Source organism: Xenopus laevis, chromosome 8L (assembly GCF_017654675.1).
Source record: "Xenopus laevis strain J_2021 chromosome 8L, Xenopus_laevis_v10.1, whole genome shotgun sequence".
Classification (NCBI taxonomy): Eukaryota; Metazoa; Chordata; class Amphibia; order Anura; family Pipidae; genus Xenopus; species Xenopus laevis.
The window spans coordinates 26,424,323-26,438,072 of NC_054385.1; the positions used below are offsets into that span (position 1 = coordinate 26,424,323).

At 37.5% G+C, this 13,750-nt stretch overlaps 1 protein-coding gene across 1 annotated transcript in view; it reads right to left on the reverse strand.

Moving 5' to 3' along the window:
- The window catches only part of frmpd3.L (FERM and PDZ domain containing 3 L homeolog), a 151,277-nt gene that overhangs the window by 78,363 nt on the left and 59,164 nt on the right, over nt 1-13,750 (reverse strand). Inside the window, exons 2-3 of the mRNA XM_018229633.2 lie at nt 3,162-3,314; nt 2,953-3,069 (exon numbers count right to left, since the gene is read on the reverse strand). The gene's annotated coding sequence lies outside the window, so the exon portion shown is untranslated. The remainder of the gene's footprint in view (nt 1-2,952; nt 3,070-3,161; nt 3,315-13,750) is intronic.

Sequence of the window (13,750 nt, forward strand, 5' to 3'; positions counted from 1 at the left end):
TTTTTACACTTCATAAATCTTGCATTTTTAGTGTTTTAGAGAAGTATTAAAAAACACATTTTTTGAAAAAAAATGATTCATAAAAAAAATAGAAATTTCAATGTTAGTAAATAGGCCCCTTAAGGTATGGAGTTCCAAGTTACGGAATGACAATTACAATTGAACAATAAAAGCTTCAAATCTGACTCAAATGGGAAAGCTGTCATACAACTATCTGTAATTGTTAATCGGCTTAATGTACATTTTCCATATAAAAAGTCTAAATGCCATAAGAATGTAGCTAGTTTACACAATCAGATATAAATAAGTGGGATGAAACAAATTGAATGTATAGAAAAGCAGGATTATTTTCAACATTATTCAGCAGTAGGGATGGACGAATTTGACCCGTTTTGCCAAAAATTCACCACCGGCGAAATGTCGCCAACGCCCATTACAGTCTATGGGCATCAAAAAAATTTTTTCACGCGCGTCTTTTTTTTTTGACACACAACGCCATAGAAGTCTATGGGCTTCATTTCCATATCATCTGGACACTGGCGTTATGCAAGAAATTTCTTATCTAGTGCACATCATTATAAAGATAGATTACACTGGGAACAAGAATGCTGATGTGACAGATGGGAAAATATATTGTGAATAAGAGAATTACAATTGATTAAGCCCAAGAAATTTCCTATAAGAGCAAGCAGTTGATGGAGGGCGTGGGAGGGGTTTGGTAAGCAGGCATGCTGGAAGATTTTTGTCAAGAAACAGGGACTGAGAAGCTGATGTTCTCTGTTCCAGAAGTAAGAAAATTATATTAATCTTAGGAGTGTAAGAGATCATTTCCTCTAGGAAAGGCAAAATAATAGGTTAATTAAAAGAGTTAAAAGAGAGCGCTAGCTGGGTCAATGGGGATGGCAAAGTCAGCAAGAGTGATGGACTGTTGATCAATAGAAGCCAAGGACAAGAGAAGCCAAATAACAAGGTTTAGAAACTGAACAGCTGAAAGCATATGATTTGTAAATTAGTTTTATTGTTTCATAGACGATGGCTGTAATAGATCAACAGACAAAAGTAGAGATGGAGAGCATGGCAAATGAAGACTATGGCAAACTTTGAAAAAAGTATCAAATGAGGACCATGTTGCTAACTGCACCACCTGTCTATTAAAGAAGCACGACCACCATAGAATTACATAATGGAAAAATCAGGGATCAGTTCAAATTGTTCATAGGGAGCTTTGGAAAAGGAATTAAGTTTTGGAAGGTAAAGGTTGAGCTATTTAATGAAAGGTGCAAATTTGCTACAGGTCTAGCAACCAAACAGCAAGTAGAATATACCAGTCCCCTGTTTAAAAGCAAACATGGTTACTGAGACATTTTGCCTTTTATTAAACATGAGGTCAAAAAAGCCAGAGGAATCCTTAGTGTCAGAATGAACAGACCTCATATTTCTGATATTCTGTCTCCACCAAGACTAAGAGCATGGGAAATTAAATTTTGTCTGAACCTCATGACAGGTGAGCCAAGATTACATGGAGTAATAAAAAGAATGAGAAATAGGCTTGAGTAGAAATCGATTTGTAAAGTTGTATCATCTGTAGCCAGAAGATACAATAATAAGCAAATATATGAAGTTTTCAGTATTTTTTGGTTCTGCTTGGCTGATGACAGTTGATTAATGGTTTTTGTCTTGATGTCGATGCAGTGTTTCTTGTCCCACTGGTGCAACTGAGCATTACAGATCTCCCTCACCTACTCCCCTCAGTGCTGTTCCCTTGATTGTTATTCCTATGGAATTGTTTTTGACAAATGTTGAACTTTCACCCATTGATGAATCCGATTCTCAAACTCCCATAGAAATGAATAGAAAGTGAGTTTTAATCTCACATTTTGATAAATCTACCCATTAAAGTATGAAAATCTAAAATACGGAAAGACCCCTTATCTGGAAAACCCCAGGTCCTGAGCATTCTATATAACAGATTCCATTCCTGTATAAAAAAAGAAAGGTCCTGCTTTAATTTGTTGAATTATTAATATGTGAGACCTGTATGATGGTTTAGCTGTTTTGTTTTAAGATAATGATACTAACAGAGAGGAGATGCCCTGGGAGTCATGCTTCATTCATGTAATTTAGATGTTACAGCGGTGCTGGATGAGTGTCCCAGCGTACTAACGGTATTAACCATTGTATAATTTCTGTAACTGTAATTAATCAACTGCACAGACATATTGAACAAATATAGTTAATAGGTACATGGTTCAATATATGTCTTTTTCTAAAGACATGAGGAGGCAGATGTTTTCAAAATTGGCTTTTGCGAGTGTGGGGGTTTGCATACTAAAATAATATAGAAACCAATTCATTTGGTTTTCAACTGTGGCATTGGTTGCTAAGGCTTATTTGCTCTGCCAACCAGATAGCAGTTTGGAAGTCAGAATAGAAAACAAATTATTTAATATCTGCAGAAGTAAAGGTTTGAAAATATTTTAGTTCAATATTTAGGAAGGAGCTGAGCCTTACTGTGATGAGAATATAATTTAACATGCAGGCACCTTCCTAACACCGAAATTGTGTGCCAGATACAGTACATGTACTCAGTCTGTAGATCCACTTCATAGTTTTTACTAGGCACCAGAAGGACATTATGTAAGATTATTACTGTGAGAATAATGAATACTGATACCAACAAACCAATGGAAAACAGCCCATGTTTTTTAGATATGTTTTGCCAAGTCTTCACAAATTCTACAAATTTCTCTTGCCCCTAGGCTCTGAACTGTTTCCTGTAATAAATGTTTAATTACTATTGCCTATTTCAGAAAGGAATATCACTTTACTAAAATCATAAACAGCACAGGAACCTAATTGTGGGTCCTTATCAAAGATCAAAATTTCTGTTTAAATATATGCCACCTACATCTTACGCTGGTACTGTGTTGTTTCTATCATGTAAAGTTGTACCTGGATAAAACTAGGATCAGGCTCAGTCTCTGCTGCTCTCACAAGATGCTTGATGTCCAGGTGTGAATTTTGGATAGTATGTTCCTCCTCAGACCTCTTATGTGGCTGTTCTTAGATCTGTATAAACAACATATATTTGTATATTTTATGTATACATCTACAAACATACACAAACACACCCATAAACTAGAAAAGGGCATTATGCTTACCATACACTTTGCCTCTGCCAGAACAGTGAAATAATTGATTGACGTTGGGGCTTTGAATCCAGCCTAGGCCATTCCCAAACTCAAAGGATGTCTAGCAGCCAAGCTTGACCAGTTGAGGGTCATTTAAGTGGTACTGGATGCCTTAGTTTGTAACTAAAATAAACAGATTGGTATTTATATTAGCACACACATTCTACATTGTGCTGTCATCAAATAAATATGAAAACATGACAACATCAGCTTAATAGCCAGCCAGGCATCCATGCAGTGCTATCAAATATTAATTCATCTTTACAGTATCTTGTAATACTTTAAAATAAACATGCCTCTCAGGGTAAAATATGTTGCATTGACCCAAAGAAGGGACACCCTGATTGACATTTATTTTAAAGGGAAAATGGTGTGTTGTGCTATGCCAAATTATTTTGGATGGATGCTGGTATAACCAAGATGTTTTTCATTGACTTATTTTATCAAAGGAATTATTTAAATTATATTTCAGAAGCAGCTGAACATCCACAAGTTAAGGCAGTAGTTCCCGAACTATGGAGCTGCCTCCCTTTGTGAGACCTGGATCAGTTGCAGGGTGGATTCAACCTGAAGGCCAGTGAGGGTCTTACTTGGTGATAATGATTCTTTGCTCTCCTTGATACACCTGAAAGCCTAATTTAGAGGTCAAATAGAGAAAGATTTGGAGTGAAAATGTATTAGCTGTCCTGTGGTTAAATGGCTAATATAGCAATGTATTCCTGTATCTGTAACCTTATGAGTTAATGGAAATGTTGTGGAAAAACAACATAATCTTTTAAATATAGAAAGAAAGTGCTTATAAAAGATATTTCTGGTTGATTTATTCAAGATGAAAACTAGCCCTGCCCATCTGTTCCATTTCCTGCTGCCACCTTTCCCAGGCTGTGCAGGTCAGCCCATGGCACTCAGCACACTGCACTGTAGGATAGGAACCAATCAGCAGCTGGGTGGACCTGATAGGGAACTGAAGCCTGTCTTCGCTTGAGTGATTCCAGCCCTGTGATTGGCTGTCCCCCTCCTATTGTGCTTCTTGCAGGAACCATTAGTCTTTTAGTAAATTAACCCCCTTAGACTGGATATGAGACTGTAGAGATAAATATGAGTGATTGCTCTGTATTTGTAAAAGAATCCTTTTTCTGCTGATAATTGCAACAGCGATTTAATGCATAGCAGGCACCAGATTTACTCCATTTTCACATTTAGACATTTCTTCCTATAAAATTACACATAGAATCACAAATAGAGTCATTTCAATTCAAAGTGGTTTCTTCATCTGTCTAAAAGGAAAGATTTGACAGAAATCTCTAGTTCCTTCAAATGTATATGGCAACCACTTCCACTTTTATACATACAAGGTGAGGCTGGTGTAGCTGCAGACTGCATTCACGTCCTCATGCAAAGGGGGAGCATAATTGCCTTCAATTTATATAAGTACATTTATGTGTTTACGCATAACATTTTGTCATCAAGTGACAATGCCTTGGTAATGATGTTATTAGCAGAGAGAGAAATGATGTGATCAACATCTATATAAAAGTAAAATTTTTGGCAACAGGTGGAAGGGACTTGCTGAAGTGAACTTTTAGACTGCCAATTTTTATGGTTTGAGGGAGAAAAGATATCACCCCTATACATTAATCTACATTAATGTAGCAACACTACATTAAACTAACAACACACAACAATATATAAATATATGTCTAGAAGCCCATAGAGCGACCCTGGGACAGGTGAAGCGGAGAAGGGGCATGACTGAGGGATGAGTAGGACAATAGTGAGGGGTGCTTTGTATGCTAGGCATTCTGGGAATTGTAGGAAAAGATAAGCAAGGATAAAGGGGAGGAACTTAGGTGTTAAATAGAGGTGAGTGAGGCGGGAAAAGGCATTCTTACCGCAAGGACCACAAGGGGCAACAGTGTTTCCCTCCCGCCCGCCTGACAGGGTGTGTGGGGGGGGGATTTCAGTCGCAGCTTGGCGTAGTGGGGCTGCCCTACTGGGTAGCCAAAAGGGGGTGGTAGTGCCAAGGTGAGTTGGCCCGGGGCTAGGCCTAGGGGCAAGGAGGCACAGCAGGTATGAAAACAAGTGATGGTGGATTAGCCTTAGGCTGGAAAACATGTAGGTTAATAGGAATACTGTTAAGTTATTTCAAAGATATTGTTAAATGTTGTATTCAGCCTTCAGCGGCTTGTATTTTACACATGTCAAATTATTACTCATTTGTTTTATAATAAGAATAAAGATGGTTTGTTGGTGGATATTTTACCAAGTTTGAATAAGGTTATGGAATAAAACAAGCTGCGGCCTTTTTCACCCAAACTAAGTCTTATGGTAATTATTTGGTGGGGTTGATAAAGAGTTGGAACGATATTGAGTCATACTTAAGTCATGCCTTTGACTGAACAGTAAATGCTTCTGTAAAATTCAGGCGGACGGTTACAATCCTAAACATTTATTTCCACTTAAAGGGGGGTTTGCCTTTAAATGAACTTTTAGTATGATGTAGAGATATTCTTAGACAATTTGCTGTTGGTTTTTATTTTTTATTTGTTTTTGAGTTATTTAAAAATCTATTTGCTAGGTTCCAAATAATCCTGGCAACCATGCTCTGATCTGAATACGAGACTGGAATGTTAATAGGAGAGGGCCTGCATAGAAAGATGAGTAATAATAATTAGCAATAACAATAAATGCGTAGCTTCACTGAGCATGTTTTTTAGATGGGGTCAGTGACCCCCATTTGAAAGCTGGAAAGAGTCAGAAGAAGGCAAATAATTCAAAAACTATATAAAAAAAAATGAAGGCCAATTAAAATGTTGCTTAGAACTGGTCATTCTATAACATACTAATAGTTAATGAAAAGATGAACCACCTCTTCAACTTATGTTTTAATCCTATTAGTTTCAGTGTATGTTTTTGAATCGTCCTCTTCATACTTTATTTTGCTGTCATTCCTCTGAAGGCCTTTTGTAACTAACTACTGTTGTTTTCCCCCCACAATAAAACACCCCCCTTTTCTCACACACTCATATCATTCATTCAGGTTTTGTTACTGTGTCCATGAACTCATTTCTTTATGCTTGCTTAACTTGTTAACACTGCCAGAAATATTGCCTACCTAATCTTTCTTAAGCATTCACTGTTTTGTCCTGTGAGAACCATTCCATTCCTTGCAACTTTTCCTCATGGTTGGCAATTAAAGTTTAGCTCTTCCTCACTCTTTAGCCTTTCCTTCCTCTGCCTCCCTCTTTAACCTTTCCTTCCTCTGCCTCCCTTTGCCTCCCTTTTAACCTTTCTTCCTTTGCTTTCCTATTTAAATTTTCCTTCATTTGACTCCCTTTTTAATCTTTCCTCCTTTTCCTTTATAATCTTTCTTTATTCTGGATCAAATATTGTTCAGATTTTAACCCGCTACTTCTCCAGAAAGTATTTGTGGTCCACCAAGCACTTTTGTAGGCCCTAGTTTCTCGTTACTTTGCCTGCCTATATTTCCTCAGACCCTACTGCTTTGCTTATGTTCTATTTGCCTACTGCACAATATTCCTGTAAGCTGGGGTAACAATGGGCCTTATCACAAAGTCTTTACAAATTAGCCAGGCCTGTGGAATCCACAGAATTTTTACCCCCCCCCCCCGTTCCAATTTTTATGCAGGCCGGTTGGTGGGATGCACCCAAACTTTGACCCCTCCAAATGAAATTCTACTCCACAGTTCCTGTTGTATATGGATGTATATAGAATCTGAAGAATGCCCACAATATATATCCCAGTTTCCCACCTTGAAAATTTCCTGCAAGTTTCACAACTTCTAATAAACAAGCAAAGGGAGACAGCTGATAAACTGCCCTCTGTGTTACTTTGTATCTTGGGGCGGGATGCAGTCCAAATAAATCACATTACTGGTTTCCATGTTCACAATATTTGACCTTTTAGAGACCATTGTGACTCTTTTTACCTCATAGTTGTTTTCTGCTCGAAATTTGCCTCTGTGTGAGCACTGACAGACAGACCTCGTGCCTGTCAGAGCACAGGGATGCAGCAGATCAGTTTTTCATGTCATTTACCCATGCTATATATTCGAAAACTCATGATTTGTCTAGTTTTAGAGTTTTTTCAAACTCTACTAAACTCACATTTTAAAAAAGCATGACTGCCTCCTTTCTTTTTAATAAAAAATTCAGATTATAAAACATCAAAAGCGATAGAAATACGACAACAAAAACCTCAAAATCCTCATTTTTTAAAGAAATGTTGTGTGATTACAAGTGAAAAAAATAGGGATGCACTGAATGCATCACGCTATTTCCCTCTCTGCCCCTAATTTGCATATGCAAATTAGGATTCAGTTCGGCCAGACAGAAGGATTCAGCCGAATCCGGTTCTTGCTGAAAAAGGCCAAATCCTGGGCGAATCCTGAACCGAATCCTGGATTCGGTGCATAAAAACACTGAAACATTGAAGTAAATAAAGATATAAACAGCTCCCATTGACTTCTACATGACCTCCCTATGGGCATTCATACATTTTTATAAATCCCATCCAAATTGAGTGCATGTTTTCCAGGGTGACTGATAAAATAGTAATTGAAAGTCATTAGAAAATGTTTGTTAGAGGCCTATTCATCAAAATTCAAATGTGTGTAGTTTTGGAGGCCTATTTATCAAATGTCTGATTTTAGAGGTTTTTGAAACTACGGCTAAACTCACTCTCTCGAAAATGACAAATGTCATGAAATTTATTAAAATATCCAAATAAAAAAAGTAGGAATGGAAAATAACACTCAATGATGTGCCAAAAAATATAAATTACTCTAAACATTCTAGTTTTTTGGACAGTTCCTAGCAGCAAAAAAATCCAAAAACCTCTAAAAGTCCGAATTTATTTAAAACGTTAGCTCCCATTGACTTCCATAGGACCTTGACAACTTTTACCTGGCAACGTTTTGTAAAGAGGTTTTCGTGGTTTTTAGACAGTTTCCATTGACCAGCTTTTAGATGGAAATTTTTGTATTATAGTTTTTCACGATTTTTACACTTAATAAATATAGATTTTTTTGTGGTTTAGAGTAATTAGTTAAATACATGATTTTTAGCATTATGAACGTTGAATTAAACTAATTAGTGTTAGTTGTCCCTTGAATGACAACACACTTGTTGTGTTTACCATAGAAATAAAATCACCTGTTGTATTTCTTGCCTACTGGGCCATCTTTCCTGCTTTCACAGTCACAGTCAGCCAAACCCACAATAGTGAGCCAACGTAATCAAGTTGAGAAAAACTAGAGTTACACAAGTAATAGTGAATATTTTGGGACTACAGCTCCTCCATTCTGCTAGAAAGGAAATCTGTTCAAGCAAGGGATACAATTTTTTATAGCTTTTATTTTTGCATTAACAATAACACAAAGCATACAGTGGGAAAGAAATTAAAAAGGGGGGGGAATTAATAAATGGTTGGGGGAGGGGGAATTGGTGGTTGGGCCACCCGTTGGACAGTCCAGGAGTCATATTATGCCAAATGAGTTAGTCCATTTCGGTGTTGGTGTCTTGACATGAGGTCCAGGCATTCCAAATTTTAGCAAATTTGTCTGGACAACCTCTACTCAGGTAGGTCAGCCTGTACATTGGAAGTGCGTAAGGGATACAATTAAATGATATTTTTCTGTTGACATGTTTAATAAATATTACTTGCAGTTGCATAACAATGAAGACAGCTGAACCAGCAGTTGCAAGTGGGCCCCAAATTATAAAAGCCTAGTGGGGGTGCAGAATGATGCCCAGTTTCTATATATTAATGCAAAATACATTGGGTGTCATTTATCAATATTGAGCAAATTTGCCCTGGCTAGTAGTAGCCCATGGCAACCCATATAATTTTTGCACTTGCTGCAGCTCGCGAAAAAAAGACAATCACTGATTGGTTGCTGTGGGTTATTTCCCACAGGCAAATTTGCCCAGTGTTCATAAATGTCTCCCATTATTTTTTTAGGGCCATGGGGCTCACTATTTATCTTTACTAATGCCTTGCCTAGATGCTCTTTGGAGTGAGATGTTCTTTCTACTTGCCATTGACTTTTGGAAGTTACAATGCTATCTGGTCTATACTCCTCATAGACCACATACTCCTTGTGCCCTGTGCAATACAGATATCAGAACTTAAAAATCTACCAAAAGAAAATTAGCATTCTGCTCATCTTTGGTCACTCCCAATATGAACTGCAAATAGAAGCTTGTGTATTTTCCATAAAAATGTTCCTTCCCAAAAGGGCAATAAAATCTCTCTCTGGATCATCACACTACCTGTCTTTGAAATGGCATAATATTTATTTGATAAAGGGTACTGTAAATGTAATTTACTGCTTGTACTCATTCTGCCAACAAGTAGAACACAACTTTTATGAGAGAGAAAACACTTTACTTCAAAGAAGATAAAGATCAGAGGTATAATTTACTAAGCTCCAAATCATAGGAAGACCATCTCCCATATACTCCATTTTAATCAAATAATTAAAAATTGTAAAAATGAGTTATTTTTCCTCTGTTGGAGAAAACAATACTGTACTTAACATAATTAACCTTTATTGGAGGTAAACAATACTATTGGGTTTAATTTATGTTTAAATTATTTAAGTAGACTTAAGGTATGGAGGTTTAAGTTGTGGAAAGATGCCACATCCGGAATACCCCAGGTCCTGATCATTCTGGATAACAGATCCAATACCTTTAGTAGTAATATAATTTGTATTATTAAATATACATTATTATATTTTTAACATGTATTGCTATAAGAGTCTACAATGAAATCCCAAACTCAAGTTGTGGTCAGATCTCCATTGTATACTTTTATCCAGCTAAGGCGAGTACTGTTGAAGGAAGAAATATATGGATTTACATTGTACTTTAAATACTAAAATATGTAGGTATCTGGCCAATCATATTACACACTGTGGAAATGAATAAATCTGCCCCCTCATTTGATATTAAAATTAGTCTATAAGTATAGAATAACTTTGTGAAATAACTATTAGTTATTTTCATATTTTATACTTTATACAACCTTATATGCAGTAGGTCTTAGTGAACTCCAACAATAGCCTGAAAAGAAGCCTATATCCCCTTTTCTATTAAATTAAATCCTATATTTTCTTTAAAATTACAACAAATACTGTATATCGAACATAGATTTATATATATGAACAGTATACTACAACTAGATTTACAAATAGGCTCCAACTTTTTTTTAGATTGGGCTTTTTGATGCCAAAAATCTGAAAAAGCAGTAGATTTATTACGTGTCAAAATTGCGACAATTCCAAATACAAAAATACTCCAGCAAAAACCTGTCGAATTTATGTAAAAGTCAATGGGGCAAATTCACTAAAGCGCGAAGCAGCTAATGCTAGCGCAAATTCGCCAGTGTGACGTCATTTTGGAAATCCGCCGATTTACTTAAGGTCCCTAGCGTAACTACGCTAATTCACTAAGATGCGCATTTTACTGATCGTTACCCCTTGTGCCAGACTTTACTTTGCCAGGTCAGACCAGGCAAAGTTCAATACAATAGATAAGAGTTTGTCCAAAAATTGTTGACATTTTTTCTAAGTCCCAAAAAACGCTGGCGTCTTTTACTTTTTTAAGGGTGATAGTATGAAAAATAGCGTAATTTTTTTTCCCTCCTACATTTCCTAACATATGGCAACTCAACGACACAGTGGGCACATTTGTAGGGAAAAATATTACTTTGAATTTCTAATTTTTTTACTTCGAAAATTCCCTCTAATTCACTTTGACCCTTGATAAATCTGCCCCATGGCATTGCTAGCGTAACTTCGCTTTGCCTAACGAAGTAACGGTAGTGCAACTTCGCTACTGTTTGCCTCCCTGAACGCAACTTCGCATTTTAGTGAATTTGCATAGCGATGGCGAAACTACGCCTGGCGAAGTGTGGTGAAACTGTCGCTGGCTCAGCTTCGGATCTTAGTGAATTTGCCCCAATGGCAGATGTTGTTTTTACAACTGGATGATCTTTCTTTGATTTGTGGTTTTAGAGGCTACAAATGTATTTTTGCTTCTAAGCATAGCAGAGGGACTGTAGTTCAGGGTTCTCTTAAGTCTGTAGACTTGGGGGTCGATTCACAAAAGTTGACTATACTGAAATTGGATTAAAAAATATCACTGGGGTTAAAAAAATGGCACAAAAGTCTTATTCCATTTAACTTTGGAGATTTCCAGAACTGCAATTCTGAGTACCACATTTCTTAGTATAGTTAGTTACATAGTTAAGTTGGGTTGAAAAAAACCCAGTTCAACCCCCTCCAAATGAAACTGTAAGAATACCTGGGAGGCAGTGGGCATGTTGACGCCCCGGTCTTTTCATTTGGTGTGCGTGTGACTTCATCATGCTTGGCGTGCCACATGATGTCATCACGCTTGGCACACCACGTGACATCATCATGCTGTTTCTGATAGTTCCTGGATGTGATTCTAGTCTGTTTATCTGTTCTTGACCCCTGCCTGTTCTTGACTACTCTTGTATTTCTGCCTGAACGACCTTTGCCTGCATTTGATTATTCTTCCGGATCCTGACTTTGTACTGCATTTACAGATCGGTTTGACCCCGCTTGTATCCTCAACTATGCTTTTGGCTACCGATTCCTGACTGCACTGTTTGGTTTTGACCCCGACCTGTTCTACGAATGCGATTTGCCCTATTCCTGTTCCTCCTGTTGCATATTACAGTTCCCTGGCCTGTCCTGAACTCTCGCCTTGGTTCTCTGACTTTAAGACCTGGCGGCATCCGAGTAGCATCCCGAAACAGAATACGGAACTGTGACTGGAACCTTGACGTATGTTCTGGGTTTGGGAAACCATACGTGACAGAAACCCAATGCACATACGCAGACACACTCGCACCAACCTTTCTACACTCATATAAACTATATATACTAATCTATTCTAATTCTAAAATGTAATATCACAATAGGCTATAATATTATGCTTGTCCAAGAAAACATTCAAGCCCCTCTTAAAAGCATTAACAGAATCAGCCATCACAGCATCATCTGGCAGTGCATTGCACAACCTCACTGTCCTCACTGTGAAGAACCACCTATGCTGTTTCAAATTAAAGTTCTGTTCCTCTAGTCTGTAGGGGTGGCCTCTGGAGTGGAGATCCACTTTATAGGTAAAAAGGTCCCCTGCTATTCCATCCCTCTAAACAGTTTAGTTGCACGTCTCTGCACTCCCTCCAGCTCATTTATATCCTTCTTAAGGACTGGAGTTACACTGCATACTCCAGATGGGGCTTTACCATGGACCTGTAAAGAGGCAAAATTATGTTTTTATCCCTTGTTAATGCCCTTTTTATGCAAGACAGAACTTTATTTGCTTTAGTAGCCACAGAATGACACTGCCTGGAATTAGACAACTGGTTATCTACAAAAACCCATAGATCCCTCTCAATTAAGGAAACCCCCAACACACTACTGTTTAGTGTATAACTCAAATTTATATTATTTTTGCCAAAGTGAATAACCTTGCAATTATCAACATTGAACCTTATTTTCCGTTTTGCTGCCCAGTTTTCCAATTTAGTCAAATCACTCTGCAAAGTGGCAGCATCCTGCATGGAACTTATAGTTCTGCACAATTTAGTATCATCAGCAAAAATAGAAACGGTACTTTCAATGCCCTCCTCCAGGTTATTAATAAACAAATTGAAAAACAAAGGAGCAAGGACTCCAATAACAACATTAGTCCAATTAGAAAATGTTCCATTTACCATCACTCTTTGTAATCTATTCTTCAGCCAGTTCTCTATCTATGTACCCCCAGGCCAGGGGTCCCCAACCTTTTTCCACCATTGAGCAACATTCAGATGTAAAAAGAATTGGGGAGCAACACAAGCATGAAAAATGTTCCTGGGTGGTGCCAAATAAGTTTTGTGATTGACTATTGGTAGCCCCTATGTGGACTGGCAGCCTACAGGAGCCTCTGTTTTGTCGGACACCTGTTTTTTATGCAAATTTCCTCCATTGAACCTGATTTGAGGAAACTGAGAGCAACATCCAAAGGGTTGAGGAGCAACATGTTGCTCACAAGCTACTGGTTTAGGATCACTGTTCCAGGCTAACATTCCTTAATTCCTTAATTTAACCAGTAACTTTCTGTGTGGCACTGTATGAAATACTTAATAAAGTCAACTTCCTTCCCGGAATCGAGGTCCCTGCTCACCTCCTCATAAAAAGAAATTAAATCAGTCTGGCAAGATCAATTACTCATAAAACCATGCTGGCACAAACTCACAGTATTATGATTTGCAATGAAGTCAAGTATATTATCCCAATACTCCTTCAAAAACTTTCCTACCACTGATGTCAACACTGACTAACTGGCCTATAGTTTTGAGGCTGAGAACATGATCCCTTTTTGAATAGTGGCACCACATTAGCAATACAATGCTATCAACTTATGCTATCTGAAGTCTATGTAAGTTTTTGGCATTATTAACTCCAGGAAATGGAAGTTAGGAAAGTCATATTCAGAATAATGGAGATAAACTGGTG